This window comes from Gallus gallus, chromosome Z (assembly GCF_016699485.2).
Source record: "Gallus gallus isolate bGalGal1 chromosome Z, bGalGal1.mat.broiler.GRCg7b, whole genome shotgun sequence".
Taxonomy (NCBI): Eukaryota; Metazoa; Chordata; class Aves; order Galliformes; family Phasianidae; genus Gallus; species Gallus gallus.
In genome coordinates this window covers 7,623,684-7,639,652 of record NC_052572.1, presented here as the reverse complement: position 1 = coordinate 7,639,652, position 15,969 = coordinate 7,623,684, and positions in this window count along the sequence as shown.

The following is a 15,969-nucleotide window of genomic DNA, read 5'->3' as shown; positions in this document are numbered from 1 at the left end:
ATATAATGGCAATTAAAAAGCCACACGAGAAAGGAAATGTCAATAGCATAAAGATGTGAAAGAAACACAAGGAGAAAATCATTTTAAAGGGCAGTGGTTTTATTTAAGAAGCAGCTGAAACCTCTTTGCAGCTAAGTTTTGCAGGACATGTATTGTATTTAACATTACTGAGTGAGAGTGCAGAAATGTATTTAAAATTCAGTCAAGAAGAATTTGAAGATATTTTTCTATTCACAACACTGAGGAGACTTCTTAAGGTTTCCCCTAGCATTCTAACAGCAGCCTGAAGAAGGAATGAAGAGTTCCCTCATTAAACACGCTAAGAGCTAAAACATGGTTTGGATCCATCATTCCTAACATTTCCAATAGCTTTAAAAATCAGCAAGCAGAGGCATCAGAGCTTCATAAATCCACCTTGGATATAAGACCAGCTGCACAGAGTGGGCATTCAACTAGATATACACATACTCAAAAGACTTTGTGAAAGGGAACTTCTCAGGTTTTGAAATCCAATATAAACAACACATTAAAAAGTTACATCAAGACAGTGACAGAGTCAGTACTGTATCCTTTTCCAGTGAGGTGCCAGTGGTACATCAGTGATACCTGTGGGAAGCAAGTGGAAAATACCATATTTCTGTGTGACCTATGAGAATGCAGCCCCAGCCCTGTACTGGCACTTGCAAATCCCACTGAGCAGGCACCAGCACTTGTACAAAATATCATGGTTTACCAGATTTAGCCAGATTTATCTGGCTGCAAGTGGTGTGTGAATCAAAGTTACTATAGGGTTTCCTTTAATCCCCACATCACTCATGGACCACATTGGGAATTTCAATGCCTTCTTAGAACAGGGATACCCGTCTTGGAGACCAGCACCTCCTTCATACCCAGTCCCATGTGGGAGGATGTGGCTGCCCCTCACCATGCTCAGCCTTTCCCAATGCTGCCTGACCTACCTGTGCTTGCAGCTTGCTAACTTCCCCATTGCTGTCTCTGTGTTTAGAGGATGCAGCCAGGACAGAACATTCACCCCACTGTCCCAGAGAGTCAGATGTCCTGCTATAGCTCAGCTGAGCAAAGGGAGAAGACCTTGCACCTCTGAGCCTGACAGCACGGGACTGTTTTGGGATGAAATGATGATCCTGGAAGGCACCCTACTGCACAAGGGCTATGGGGAGAAACAGCACTGCACACACCTCAGGAATGGGATTTGGATCCCAAATCCAGCAACAAATCATAGAATCGTTACAGTTGGAAAAGACATCTAAGATCTAGTCCAACCATCAACCCATCCCCGTTATGCTCACTAACCACGTCCCTCAGTGTGACATCTCCACATTTCTTGAACACCTCCAAGGACAGTGACTCCACAACGCCAACCTTCACGACAGGCTTCGCCTCCTGAGACTTTCAAGGCCTGGCTGGACCACGCTCTGAGCAACTGATTGAGCTGTGGATGCTCCTGTTCACTGCAGGGGAGTTGGACTAGATGACCTTTAAATGTCCCTTCTAACTCTGAGGATTCTATGACTCTATGATATGTTTGTGCTGTACTGCCAGTGCACGTGGCACCAATCCCAAGGACCAAGTAGGAAGCTCATCTCTCGCTGCTGATGAGTGTGAAGGATGCCTGTTCCTCTGGAGCGTGGCTAATGGGCATCATTTATCTACCTATCTATCTTACTGGCTGAGGGTAGGTGACACTGACAGTGAAGAACAGTTTTCCTTAAGAGCCACACTGGGGAAGAGATTGGCTCAGCTCATGCCCCAGTAGCTGCAGCACATTTCCTCTTTGGCCAGAAAGAGGATGGGGAGCAGCAGCAGACATAGGAAGAGTCTTGAAGCCTTCACATGATCTGCAGTTTTTTAGTTTGGGTGAGATCTCTCCAGCAGACACCTTTTACTTAAGCTTGAGTTAGTTACTCTTCAATGTCTGTCTGAGAGCAGATCTGAGGAGAAATGACTATTAGCAAGGCATCTTCCCATCAGAACCTGTCCAGCTGGGGTGATCCAGGCTTTGACAAAGGAGGTGAATGGAAGAAAACGAAATAAATGGGAGGAAGGTAACAACTTCCTGGAGGGAGGCTGTGATGAGGAGGGGTTTGGGCTCTTCTCCCAGGCAACAAACAGGACCTGAGGAAGTGGCCACAACTTGTACCAGAGGAGGTTTAGGTTAGACATAAGGAAAAACTTTTTCCCTCAGAGAGTGGTCAGGCACTGGAATGGCTGCCCAGGGAGGTGGTGGAGTCACCGTCCCTGGCAGTGTTCAAGAGGTGTCTGGATGAGGAGCTACGAGATATGGTTTAGTGGCTTGTGGTAGCAAGGGAAATGGGAGGATGGTTGGATTAGATGGTCTTGTAGGTCCTTTCCAACCTTGTGATTCTGTGATTCTGTGATTCTGTAAATGAGAATAAGCTCTCAGGTTCAAGATGCCAACTAGCAGAGACTTCCAAAAATGTAATATGAAACATACTGACTGAGTTGTTTTATTGATTATGGAATCATGGAATCACAGCATCATTTGAGCTTGAAGGGACCCTTAGAGGCCATGTAGTCCAATTCCCTTGTAATGAACAAGGATGTCTACAGCTTGATCAGGGTTCTCATAGCCCTGTCCAGCCTGAGCTTGACTGCCTCCAGGAAGGAGAGGCTGAAAGATCACAAACTAGCTTAGTGCCTTGCCAGGGAGTTGCAGTTTCCATCTTCACCTCTTCCTCTCCAGGATATCCACTTACTTTCTACTAATGCTGCTGCTGGCCTGGAACAGACTGAAACATCTTCTTTTGGATCTGGAAAATCTACAAAACATTCCCTACTATCCTGTGCTTTGCGTGTGCCTGCAGCTGATCATCCTGACCCAAGGGCGGCGGAGGAGAGTCCTAGAGCCTGGGATGTGTCCTGCCTCTTGCTTACAGACAGGTGAGGACACCTACCTGCCTCTGCTAGCCTATCTGGCAGTGCTGTGGGAGCCCACAAGCAGGTAGTTGGGTGTGGTGGGGTGAGTTGGTGCCCCTCTTGTGTTGCTCTGTGTGGTGGCTGCTGAAAAGCTCCAGTCCAGATATAAGACATGAGACCCAAAGACACAAGACATAGGAATGGTCAGAATGGAAAATGCATCTCAGTTCCATGACCCTCATCGTACTGTAATGTGGATGTTAGTGCAAGAATGGGGTGGAGAGCAGGCAGAGCCGGTGGACAGGTCAGGTCATGTCATGAGCTTTTCCCTTGTAATCCTACACCCCCTTTTACCTCAGGAAAGCACTGAGTGCATAGCAGCTATGTATATATTATATTGACAATTTACTCTTTTCTAATTCAGGGCACACAGCTTTTACCTACTACTCAGTGCCTGGTGCACCAGAGAGGTCGTGTGGCAAACTCTTTCAGTTCATGGTTGGTGGAAATAGAAGATAATAGGTGGGGCACCCAAAGCCTCCTTTATTTCCGAGCAGCAGGAATACGAAGTCAGAAGTTGCCAAACCTCTAACCCATGTCCCCTGTCCCTCAGTCCAGAGGCTGCAAGAGAGCTCAGCAGATGTCAGGCAAGGCAGCCCAGCCCTGCAATGTCCGGGTGAGCAGCTGAGCTTAAAAAACATGTCATGGTGATGAACGCATTTGATATGGGTATGAAGACGACTGTGTTTGTGCCTCCAGGTACAAAATGTGAAATGCTGAGAACCTCTATGCTGCCTCCAGGGAATACAGAGCAGAGGGACAATTGCACAAGAGTGTTCATAGATCCAGCACAGAGAACACGTGCAGGAGCTGATTGTATCTGAGTCCATGGCTGCAAGACAAAGGTTCTGCAAACTCAGGGAGGTCTGGGGGCCCATGACCCTGCTCAGGCTGACGAGTGGTAGCATGAACATTCAGTAAGCAGGAAAGAAGACAAAACAACAATATCCTCACCATCACCACTTTCATAGGAACTCCAAGCTCCATTTCCTCTCCATATGCATTCTGGTTCTGTTGTGCTAAAATAACACAGTCAAGGAGCCTAGAGAACTGGTCACCCTGTGAGTCCATTGCAGTGGGGGGCTGAATTGCTTCACTGACTGTGTTAATGATGGGCTCAATCATATGTCTAAATGTAGGTATGCGGAGACATTTGAGATGCAGGTCTCCTGTGGGCCATGTGTCATAGAATCATAGAATCACAGAAACATAGAATGGCCTGGGTTGAAAAGGGCCATAATGATCATCTAGTTTCAACCCCCCTGCTATCTTCAGGGTTGTCAACCACCAGACCAGGCTGCCCAGAGCCACATCCAGCCTGGCCTTGAATGCCTCCAGGGATGGGGCATCCACAACCTCCCTGGGAAAGCTGCAAGTCCTGTGAAGATGTATTAGGGTGTCCTCTCTTTAGGATCATATCCTGGAGATTATGGAACAGGAGCTGAATTCTTCAACCAGGAGATTACAGCCTGGGCAGGAGCAGAAACTCAACAGATCTCCATATTTCTATTTCATTTGTAGTAGGACATCCATTTCCATAGAGACATAAGAATGCACAGGGACCAGACAAAAGCTGTGTCTGTCTCTGTGCTCTGTCTCCAGCAACAGTCTCTTACAACTCCTTACCCTCATTAGGAATGCGGTAACAGGGAGCAATAAAAGCCATACAATTGAGGTGGCTTTTCAGTTCCCAGATATTCTTCTTAATTTGTTTTGAACTATGATAAAGTTGGTTGAAACCAACTTTCTTGAGAAGTCAGAGTAAAACTGCATTTGCATCATAACTGAAAGGAGTTTGTTGGTTTATACTGGGAAGGGCAACCTCATCCTCTGTCCTAAGGAAAAAAAAATGATGTAGCTTCATAATTAAAGCTTTCCTTACTGTAATTTCCTCACTGGGAGACATCTTCCCTGCCAGACAGGCTTGTCTTGTCCTAGGTGGTTTTTGACTGTTCCAGGTTGTATTTGAGAGTATGGCAATGACTTTTTGGATGAACCTGCAGGGAACCATCAAAGATGTTCATCTTTCTGGCCTCTGTCAATGGGAAATGGTCATAGGTGGATGTTTCGTGTCAGATCCAGCTGCCTAGGCTATCAGAGTTAAAGATGTCATAGTTTAAGTGAATGCAGCAGGCAGCCTGGTGAGGTCTGCACCAGGGTTCCCTGCCCTCTCTGAACCGAGCACAGTAAGGCATCTGTGAATGGAACTCACCATTTCATATCAGGCTTTTGTTATGACAGTGCACTCTCTGGTCATGAGCTGCAGACCCAGAGCATGGGGAGCTAACGTGCATGGTTAAGATCTGGATAATGCTCTCCACTTAGTATGAGTCACTGGGGCAACTCGTAGTAGCTTAATTTTGTGTCTTAGCTGGCGTCAGCTTAGTCAATGGAACAATTAAATTCTCACTTAAACCTCCCGGGCTTGCTTGCAACCTCTCAGCACAGAAGGGCAGAGTTTCTGTTGCCCTTTAACTTTGCATTCCCTTTCTTGTTTGCATTGCTTTAGGTACTCTCCAGCCAAATTGTTGCGTGTCTGAGTCCTTTCCTCTTTTATACCTTTTACTCTCTCAGGAAATGCTTACAGAGCTCTTGGCCCCCCAGGAGGAAAGAAGGTGATGCGAGAGGAGAGGTCAAGCTAAGAATCCTGCCCTGAGCTGGAGTAAAAGAAATAAGGGCATCTGATCCACAGGAGATCCACAGCTCAGTGCATCCCAGCACAGTTGCTACCTGACCAGCACATCTGCCAAGTGCCTTGGCCAGAACAGCCTGGCTCTTGCCTCAGCCCTCCTGCATCCATAAATGATGTGGTCTGGAGAAGGGCTGTGGGATCACTGATCACCTTCTGTGCAAGCATTTTGTCTGGGTGACAGTCTCCTACCTTCCCTCCTATTGAGGCTGGGTTTACTGGGAGGAAAACCCTTGGGACAGAAAGCAGCAAAGCAGGAGAGACTCTGGTCCTGAAGAAATGGTTCTGATAGATTTCAGTTCAGCAACTTTAAAGCCTTGAATCCTATTCTCAGTGTGAGGGGATGGGTTTAAAGAATCCAAAAAGAAGACTCTGGGGAGATCTCATTGTGGCCTTCCAGTACTTGAAGGGAGCATATAAACAGGAGGGGCAATGGCTGTTTACAAGAGTGGATAGTGATAGGACAAGGGGGAATGGTTTTAAACTGAGATAGGGGAGCTTTAGGTGAGATATAAGGAGGAAGTTTTTCACACAGAGGGTGAGCACTGGAACAGTTTGCCCAAGGAGGTTGTGGATGCCCCATCCCTGGAGGCATTCAAGGCCAGGCTGGCTGTGGCTCTGGGCAGCCTGGTTTGGTGGTTGGCAACCCTGCAGATAGCAAGGGGATTGCAACTAGATGATCACTGTGGGCCTTTTCAGCTCAGGCCATTCTATGATTCTGTGATCTGCCCTGAGCTGTACAACCCCTCACAAAGACCTAGTATTGAGTCCTGCAATTCCCTTGCAAGGCATTGCTTTGAAGAGAAATATGTGGGTAAAAATGTTATGTATTTATAATCCAGGGAAGAATAAGTGGGAGCAGAAAAATCTCTGGGTTGCACAGTCTGTGGGTCCTCCCTTGATGGCAGGAGCTGTCTCAGGGAGGAGCACTCTCCCTGTTTATGCTATAGGGCACGCGCAGCCCGTGCCAGCTGCCTGGAAGCAAGGAGCAGCAATGCAGAGCTTTCCCACGCTGGAGGCCCTTTGTAAGTCTGGGTAGGAGCCTGTGTGTGTGCCTTCAAAGCCGAGAGAGCAGCAGCACCGCCCTGCCCCTGGGCGGGCAGGGAGAGGTGGTGCATCGAAGATAGTGTCATGGAGTATGGAGACAGACTGTACGAAATATTTGCTATTCAATCATTTTGGTATTTTCCCTCCCCATGACCTGTTCTTTGCTCAGCCCTTTTATGCACCTCTTCTCTATTTCAGTGTCTTTGAGATTAATTTGTCTTACATGCTTCATCCTCTTTCATTAGGGCACTCTCCCTGTTGCACTTCTTCCTCTTTGGTCCTTTTCCCTCTGTCCTCCTCCTCCTTCTGCCTTGGTGTTCCTGCAGAGCCCCCAGCCCCATTTCAGCCTATGGCTCACTGGGGATAGGATCAGCTGCAGTGGAGCAAGCCAGGAGCTGGGGTCACATGGGAGCTCTTGCTCTGGGCTATTATTATCCAGCCACATTTTGCTGAGATTTTCTCATAGTACATTCCCAGCATTTTGTCAAAGAGGTGATGCTGTCATGGGTTTGTTTATCATTTCCCTTCAGGGCATGGTCTCTTCATGGCTTCTTCCTTTCATTTTTGAGGAGGAAATGTTTGCAGTTCTGTCAACCCCTGGGAGGAAAGTAAGTTACAAAGGGAGCAGGGCTAATGAAAGTCTTTTCCTGAGCAAAAGTTACACTACTTTATGGTCACCTATGCCCTGAACATGTGGGAACCAAGCTCAGCCCTCAAGGACACTGAGGAGGGAGCTGGTCACCAGAGGAACGAGCAGGGCATCAGGGACACAGCCACTCTGCAGTCCCATGGACACTTTCGTCGCTGTTCCTCCAGCAGCTCCTCTCCCTCCATCTCCCCTCATGGTCTCTTACACTGACTGGGTCCCTGACATGTCCCTGACATCCTCCTGCCATGCCCAAGCCTTACGTCTCTGACAGGGTCCTCAACTCTTCACACACCTCCTGTGCACCTGCTTGGCTGTTTCAGCTCAGCTTTGAGCAGATCTGTCCAGCTCCTTCCTTCGTCCTCCTCTCTTACCGAGTCACAGAATTGGCAGGAATTGGAAGGAACCTTGAGAGATCATTGAGTCCAACTGCCCTGAGAAAGCAGGGTCCCTACAAAAGGTTGCACAGGTAGGCGTCCAGGCTGGTGTTGAATGTCTCCACAGAAGGAGACTCCACTACCTCTCTGGGCAGCCTCACAGTGCTCTGTCACCCTCACAAAAAAGAAGTTTTTCCTCATGTTCATACATAACTTCCTGTGTTTCCATTTGTGCCCGTTGCCCCTTGTCCTATCACTGGGAACCACCAAAAAAAGCCCCACCCCATCCATGTGACTCCAGCCCATCAGATATTTATAAGCATTGGTGAGATTCCCTCCTCACCCTTCTCTTCACAGCCCCAGCTCTCAGCTGTTCCTCATACAGGAGATGCTCCAGGCTCTGTCCCTCCTCTGGACTCTCTGCAGTAGTTCCCCCTCTTTCATGAACTGGGCAGCCCAGAACTGGACACAGCGCTTGAGATGTGGCCTCACCAGGACAGAGAGGAGGAGGATCACCTCCCTTGATCTGCTGGCCATACTCTTTTTAATGCACCCTAGGATACCACTGACCTTGGCAACAAGGGCACACTGCTGACTCATGGGCTCACTGAAGCCAATGTCAGTGTGGCTTTCACCAGGCAGGGACACATGAAGGACTTTTGTTATATGGAGGGACGTGACCCCTTGTCCTACAGTGCTCCATGCCATGGCCATGACCTGGGGCACTCAGACCCCAGGCTGCTTTCTACCTTATTTATTCCGGCAGAGAATCTGCATCTTTGCACTGTGTCAGGAAGTCTTGCACATGTATGAGTAAAACAGAAAGAGGCTCTCAGGGTCCTTTGAGAGGACTTGCAGTTTGGGAGTCCTCTGTTATTTTCTAGTACATCATCTTTTCCTTCTGTACCCCTTTACATCTGCACAGGTTTGGGAACATCACAGAGCACTGCACTGAGGAACTCAGTTCACAGCCAGGAGAAAGCATGGAAAATGCAAGGAATAAAGAGAGAAAGGAATCTTGTTTCATGATGTGTGTCCTTGCTACTAATTTTGGCCTTCAGCTGTTCTCCATTTCAGTGTCATTGATGTCCTGTGCTGAAGGGGGCAGAGAGGTGGCTCTGGGGAAAGATGTGGGTTGCAGCTGAGCTCTTGGCTATAGCTTGCAGCACAGGTTATAGACCAGATAGAAAAGATGACAATTTTCAGTATTTTTTCCTATGAGATTTTGTTTAAGAAACCCAGGGAAAATCTTCTAGAGTGATCTGCATGCAAGCAAGCTGCCAACTTCAAAACAAGTCCTGGATCCTGAGCTAACATGATATTCCTCATCTCGTTTTTGCCACGTGTGCTTTCCATGAACAGGGAAGTTAGGATCATAGAATCATTAAGGTTGGAAAAGACTGCTAAGATCATATAGTACAACTGCTGACCCATCACCACCATGGCCACTAACCAGTGTCCCTACCCACACAGCAAGCGGTCTCTCCAGCAAGGTATGATTTTGCTGTTGGAGAGGTGCAATGAGGAGATGACTATCCTCTTCTGCCTGGTTTCCCCAGAAGCCCAGGCACAGAATAGCTTGTTTTTGATAAGAGACTCTGGATCTCCCGAAGTCACTGGGAATTGGAAAGATGAAGTAGTCAGATCATGGTTGTACAAATCCTCCAGAGTAGTACTGGGAAGCAGTCAGCTGTAATAGCAGAATCGTAGATTTCTGAAACATTTTTTCTTGGAAAATTATTGTAGAATCAGAGAATCACTGAATGAATGGGGTTGAAAGGGACTTCAAAGACCATCCAGCTCCAACCCCCTGCTGCAGGCAGGGTTGCCACCCACTAGATCAGGCACTATATCAGGTTGCCCAGGGTCCCATCTTGTCCTCCTGTTTAAAATGGAATTGATGAAAATATGACTGGGCTTTTCGGAGGGAAAAAACCTGTTTTGGCTAAGCAGGTTGCTCTTGCATGGAGCCCCAGTCTGGTTAGATACAATCCTCTCAGTATTCAGGTGCTGATTGCTCTGGTTCAGGTTTTTTTGTTCATTTTCCCCTATGTGGAAATACACCCATGGAGGGGAGAGAAATGAAAACGAAAAGGAGATTTAGTGATAGCAGCTTTTCAGTAGGTCTGCAAAGTAAAACCTCTGGTTGATTTCTATTCCTTTTACTAGGAGAGGAATTTATTTTACTTTTAGCCCTAAAAGCCAGAGCATATACTAACTTGCCTGCCTTTCAGCTCAGCACCAAGCCCTTCCCATTCTCAGATCCTCCTGGCTGTTTCGGGGTGTCATTTGCCTCTCAGGCAAACCAGACCCAAATACCTAATCTTGATTCATTGTTTTAGTCAGCACTGAAAATTGAGCTCTGTGTTTCTGTGCTGTTACTCATTGCTGGGAAGGAGAAGACAATTATATTGGTATTTCTGGTTTTGAAGGAAAATGTGTGCTGTTCCAGGGAGTAAAAAGCATTGGTGCAAGATCCAGGTGCAGCCTCATAACTGCACACCCAGAACCCAGAGTTGTTAGATGCCTGAGTATATATCCTTGGTGCCATTCCTATCTTGCATGTTTTTTGGTCATCTTCGTTGTTCTCTCTCTCATGAGAAATGAAAAACAAGCAAGAAGGACAGGGATCAAATCTTCAAGGCCCTGGAGGACCTGTAGGTGAATCACATCAATTCTCTCCAGACATGAGCCAAACACAGTGGTGCTGTCACTGGAAGAGATGCTGGAGAGATTATGCCAGGAAGAGACTGGCTTTGTGAGAAGGATTAAATGAAGCGAAGGCCCAGGGGGGAAAGGAAAGTGACTTTCTTGATGCTGTTTCCTCATCCAGGTCCTCCTGTGATCCTTCATGATCCTGGGACTGTGGTCTTGATGGGTGCCCCTCCTGTTTGTGCTAGCACATGGTTACTGTAAGATCACTGCAGCCCCCAGGCTTTCCTGGGGAAAAAGCCACGAGTATAAACCTCTTCTCTTGGGTGGGGGGAAGGTGCTTATTCCACACTTCTTTTCCCATTGCTAGATGCCCAGGGCCATGGCCTCAAAGCTGCACCTCCAGGATGCTTCATCTGTCTGCTCAAAGGGCAAAACTGTGGCTTCCTCTTCTAAGTGCTTGGGCTCAGGTGCATCCACCAGCCCCTAATTCACTTTGGCAAAAAGACCTCAGGTTTGTAATGAGGTATAAGCTTCATCTAGAGATCATCCACAATGATGCCTATGGTAAGCTACTGTCTGAGAGTTGTGGGTGTCATTTGGTGAAGATGTAGGCTGTGATGTAAGGTGACAACTATTCTTTGTTCTCTGCCATCCTCCCTGCCACTGTATTTTTCACTTTCTTACTTGATCTTCTTTGCTCTCCGGGCTGGACACGTTTCCTTTTGGGGCACCTCCCTCTCTGGCTCTTGAATGTCTTTTATTTATCAACTCCTGAAGTTCCAGAGAGCTGTGGAAACTCAATGTGACATACAGAGTCTGTGACAGAGAGCACTATGAGATTACTTGCATTGCATGTTCCAGCCTTGCCAAAGCAGAACGTCTCCTCCCAGCATGGCTTTGTAGGTGGTTTCATGGACTAGACCTAGCAGCTAGGACTGATAGAGATGTGGGTAATTAAGCTTTTTGCCGAAGTTTCCAATTTCCTAAGAAGCTCACATTTGGCTGAAAAGTGTAAAAATATTGATTCACTCTACTGTTAATTGTTGCCTCTACAACCAGAGAGGCTTTGAGATTGCTCCTTAGCCTTTTTTTCCTAGATTATTGCTAAAACATTTGTGTATTTCTTCCCTCCCTCTTCTTTCTGTTTTCATAATGCAGAACAAGAGACTTAATCATGGTTGTGAGCTTCACTGTGCCTCATGGTGTTGGGGGACACAAATCTCTTCCATAAGGGTTACAGCTAATGTCAGTCAAGAACTAACAACTGTATGAAGACCCATGGGACAGAAGAAGGGATTGATAGCTGAAGGATCAGCCTTACAAGCAGTGGTGTTAACCACTGCAAGGAGAAGGGCAGAGGATAGGACGTTTTATGGGGATCTTTTGAGGGAACTGCCCCATGAATAGGGAGCATGGAATAAAAGATGAAGGTACATCTTTGAAAACCAGTAGGTGATTTCAAAGGCTACCTGGGCTACCCAGGTTTGGGAGCTAGCTCCCTTATGGTAACCATTGTTGGCTTCCCAGGTGGGGTTTGACTGGCTGAAGAAAGTGAGTAAGTGTTTTCATGCCTGAAATAACTTCCTATCACCTTGGTGTCTCATAGTCCCTTCCATCTCTATGCTCAGTCCTTGGCAGTATAGGCATAAGGTCCTTCAAAGTGCTGCCAGAATGGGTGCTACCATGCCAGGTCTTTGCTCAGCTTCTATGGCACCATTCACCCACTATTGGCTTTTGTTCTCCCAGCCATGTTCAGACACTCTTTCTTTGGGAATCTGATTTAGAAAAACATTTCTAGAGCAGTTATTAACATTGTGCAGTGCAGCACTTTCTTCTTCTTCTTCTTCTTCTTTTTTTTTTTTTTGCCATTGTTTTTGCCATTACATTTGGTCTGGTGTCAGACTCAGGCATGATGAGAATTTAGATTTCTTGATTTTCTTTCCTGGCCTACAGACATGTGAACAGCAGTAATAAAGACATTACAGCTTAATGAGCTATGGTGAGCTGTGTAGTCCTAGCCCATCCAATGATATGTCAAAACATCATTTGTAGCTGTTCAGCTACACATGTATGTACAAAACATCATCTGTTCAGCTGTGGACTCACAACACCAATAAGTGATCTGCTATTCCTGGCTAAGGCAATGCTCTTATTTGGCTCACACTGAGGAAAGGTGTGAGGCCAGAAACCCACAGTTTGTATCTTGATGCTGTTCCAAATGGAACCAGAACCACTGCAGGTCACTGGCTTTGTATAAATCAGAGTACAGCTTTCCTGGGGCCCTTAGGGATTCCCCCCAATCCTACTGCAATTCAAAGAGCTTTTCTGCCTAACATGTCTTTTTCACATACTATTTGCATTACCTGTACATAGCGTAGTCCATACAGGTGAATGAAGTACAGCCTGTAACACTTCTGTTTCCTGGAGCATTGTAATATCATGGGCAGGATAGAGCATTAGCACACCCATTGGCATGGCTTTCTTGGAGTGACAATGAATTCAACAAGAACTGCAACGTTAGCCAAGCTAAAGAAAAGTAAATAAAGAATTTGTCTACAAAAGCCAAACAAATAGAAGCGTTGAATAGGCTGGAGGAAGAGATGAATAAGAGAAACTTACGCTTTGTGCAAGTCATCCCAACGTTTACCTGCATGAGCTTTCTCACTATCCTGGCACCTATTTCTCTACCTGCCCTGTTGCTCTTCACTTATGCAAACATCAACAGTAGATTGTCTTTCAAGGGAGCAAATGCAGATCTCAATATTCATTTTCCTTTTATACCCAAACTCAAGGCCAAGTTATGTTCAGATTCAGATCTTGCTCCCTCTCCCTGACCTATTTCATTACAGACTTGATTAGGAAGAAATCTTTTCCCTGTGAAATAATTTAATTTAAATTGTTACCATATGGTGGGGCAGGACACTTCTTCTCCCACATGCAGCAGCACATGCAGCTCACTACAAGCTTTGGATTGAGACTGACACAGCAGTAAACCAAGAGTAATTTGGCAGCGGGTGACTTATAGGGATAATCTAGATTTTGAGGTCTGCAGTCATTCATTCATGACAGAAGACTTGCAGTTAGGATGCTACAGATCTGTTTTTGACTCAAAATACAAACTTATCTTAGATGTTATCTTGGATTACTGGTGGACTCATGCACATTTTCTTGGTAGTGGTGCCAGTCTGAACACTGTCTGCCACAGATCACTCACCTCTGTTTCCAAAATGTCATGGGAACTTTCCAAACTGATCTGTCTGAAATCAAATCCCAAGCAAATCTGACTCATTTCTCAGTGAAAGCAATTCCCCATTGGTCAGAAGAGGTCTCTAGGATCTCCCCTCCAGCCTTCTTCTTGGACTAGTTGGGCTATCCCCAGTGCTCAAGCAGGTTGGCTCTGGATTTGTTTACCCTCTTCTGTAGCTGCCCTTCAACTCATTGTTGGCTTTTATCCCCCTTCAGCCTCTTCCTTCCTAGACTGAGCAATCCCAGCTCCCTCAGACTCTGCCAATGGGACTGGTGGTGTCTCCTCATCTTGACAGCCCTCTTCCATTGCCATTTCTTGATATCTCCCTTGATTTGGGTTCGACAACAAAGACAGAAGCTCCCACCGGCCTAGCACAGCCCAGTATGTGACTTGCAAAAGTTGAGATGAGGCTCATATTCAGCCTGACAATAAGGTAAGATGTGACGGTGAGAGGAGGGCAGGAGTATTCTTCATGAGTACCTGCACTGATGATGGACCCTTCTCTGCAGGCTCAGCAGTGTGCTAGTGCGGGTGCACAGCTTGCACACCAGATGTGGCTCATGCTGAAGGATAGTTTTTCAGCTATTTGTGAATGAAAAACCACAGCAGCAGACTTGCACTCAAAGAGATCTCAAAGCAAATCCCAATTGCTTCATGAAGACAGGTGTGTCTTAACCCTTCCCTCTGATTTACTCCTCAGCACAATGTCCCAGAAGCATGTTAAGGAAAGTGTGGGAAGGATCATCATTATACACAATATCTGTGTTGCTTGTGGTCTGTAAAGATCTCACCAGATATCACTGAGTATGTTTGCTCTGATACCCTGGGAAAATTCCAGTGCAGTTAATTGCCTCCTGCCTAATTCAATTCACATTTAATGGGGTGGCAACATTCAAGCTAATGCCTGCAGGATAGATGAGTGGTGGGAATCAGAGCCTCACAGAAAAAAAGACTGGTAAGAAGAGGTAGAAATCCACTGCAAGGAAAAGACTCCTTCCCTGCCTCAGAAAATCCAGAACCAATTCCTCTTTTTCTGAGCCGTGCCAGGCTGAAAGTATGGGAAGAAATACTAGAACATGGTTCTTCTAGAAGGGTGAGGCCGTGAACCATTATGGTGTATATGGTGCCATGAGAGATGCAACAAATCTGTCTGCAAAACTCTTCACTTGCAAACATCACAACAGAGACTCCTGTGTTCTCACCAGACTTTGTTGTATGTGCTATATGGACCTTTATTTCCACGCTGTCACTCCTAGAGAAAAATTTTCAGCTTTCCAACCCTCAGGGAGAGCACCAATAATGTGAGCATACAGCTGTTTTGAAATGTGCAGTCGCTGCATTACAGACCTGACACCATTTGCATCCAGTGTCCAGCTTTGGGTATTCAGATGTTATCTGAAGCAGAGAAGCAGAAATACTGTCAGGATAGCTGGAGATGGTCTTGCAGAGGGGTAAAAAAGCCCGTCACATCTTAAACATGGCTAACATGGCACTTGCTGTTCTATTGCATATTCCTACACAGTCCTGCCTTCCCAAACACAAGCTGAAGTTCTCCCTGGTAGTGCAAAAGGAAAAATCTCTGCCCTGGCAGCAGCTTGCTATCTGTGCTCCCAGTTTTTTGAGATCATATCTACCGTGTTTATTAGTTTTCTTAATAAACTGGCAGCCTTGGTGGGCTCTGAGCCAGGTACATTTGCCGAAAGATTTATCAGAGATCCTACAGGCCCAGATAGGTCAAGGTGGGGTAAGAAGACGGTAACAACTGCTCCATGTCAGGTTTTTATCTTTGCTTTTAGATCCACTGGGTGCTGCATGCAGGCAAGAAGAGATACATCTCCCTTACCTCTGGCATGAAGTTGTACCACTACAATTCATCTACTGAATGTAAAATTAGACATCTCCCCAGCGGTCTCCCAGTGTTGACATCCTCTGATTTTCTTCCCCACAAGGGACTTGGCTCCCTGTTGGTTATCCCACTGCCAGTTGCCAGTTCTCCCCTGCCTTCTTTCCAGAAATGGTGCCTAGGATGTGACTGCTCAGACAATGCCTGTCCCAGGGCAGGCACTGCCCCAGTGAACAAGATAACCTGTGAATTGTAATGGAAAATGGATGATGCTCAGCCCACTGCCTGACTTCCTTGGGATCATTCCCTGACTTACCGCTTACAATCCAGTCCTGAAAGTCTGATTATCACCCGACTGAAAAGCAGCCACTTAGATAACCCCTGAAGCAAAAGTGCTGTCCACCCATGCAGCCTTGGACCTCCATCTCTCAGCTCAGTTCTTCTGTAAGAGAAAAGCTGCTTGTGAATCTCTGATGATGACTGGAGTCAGTCACCCTCTAAAGGAAA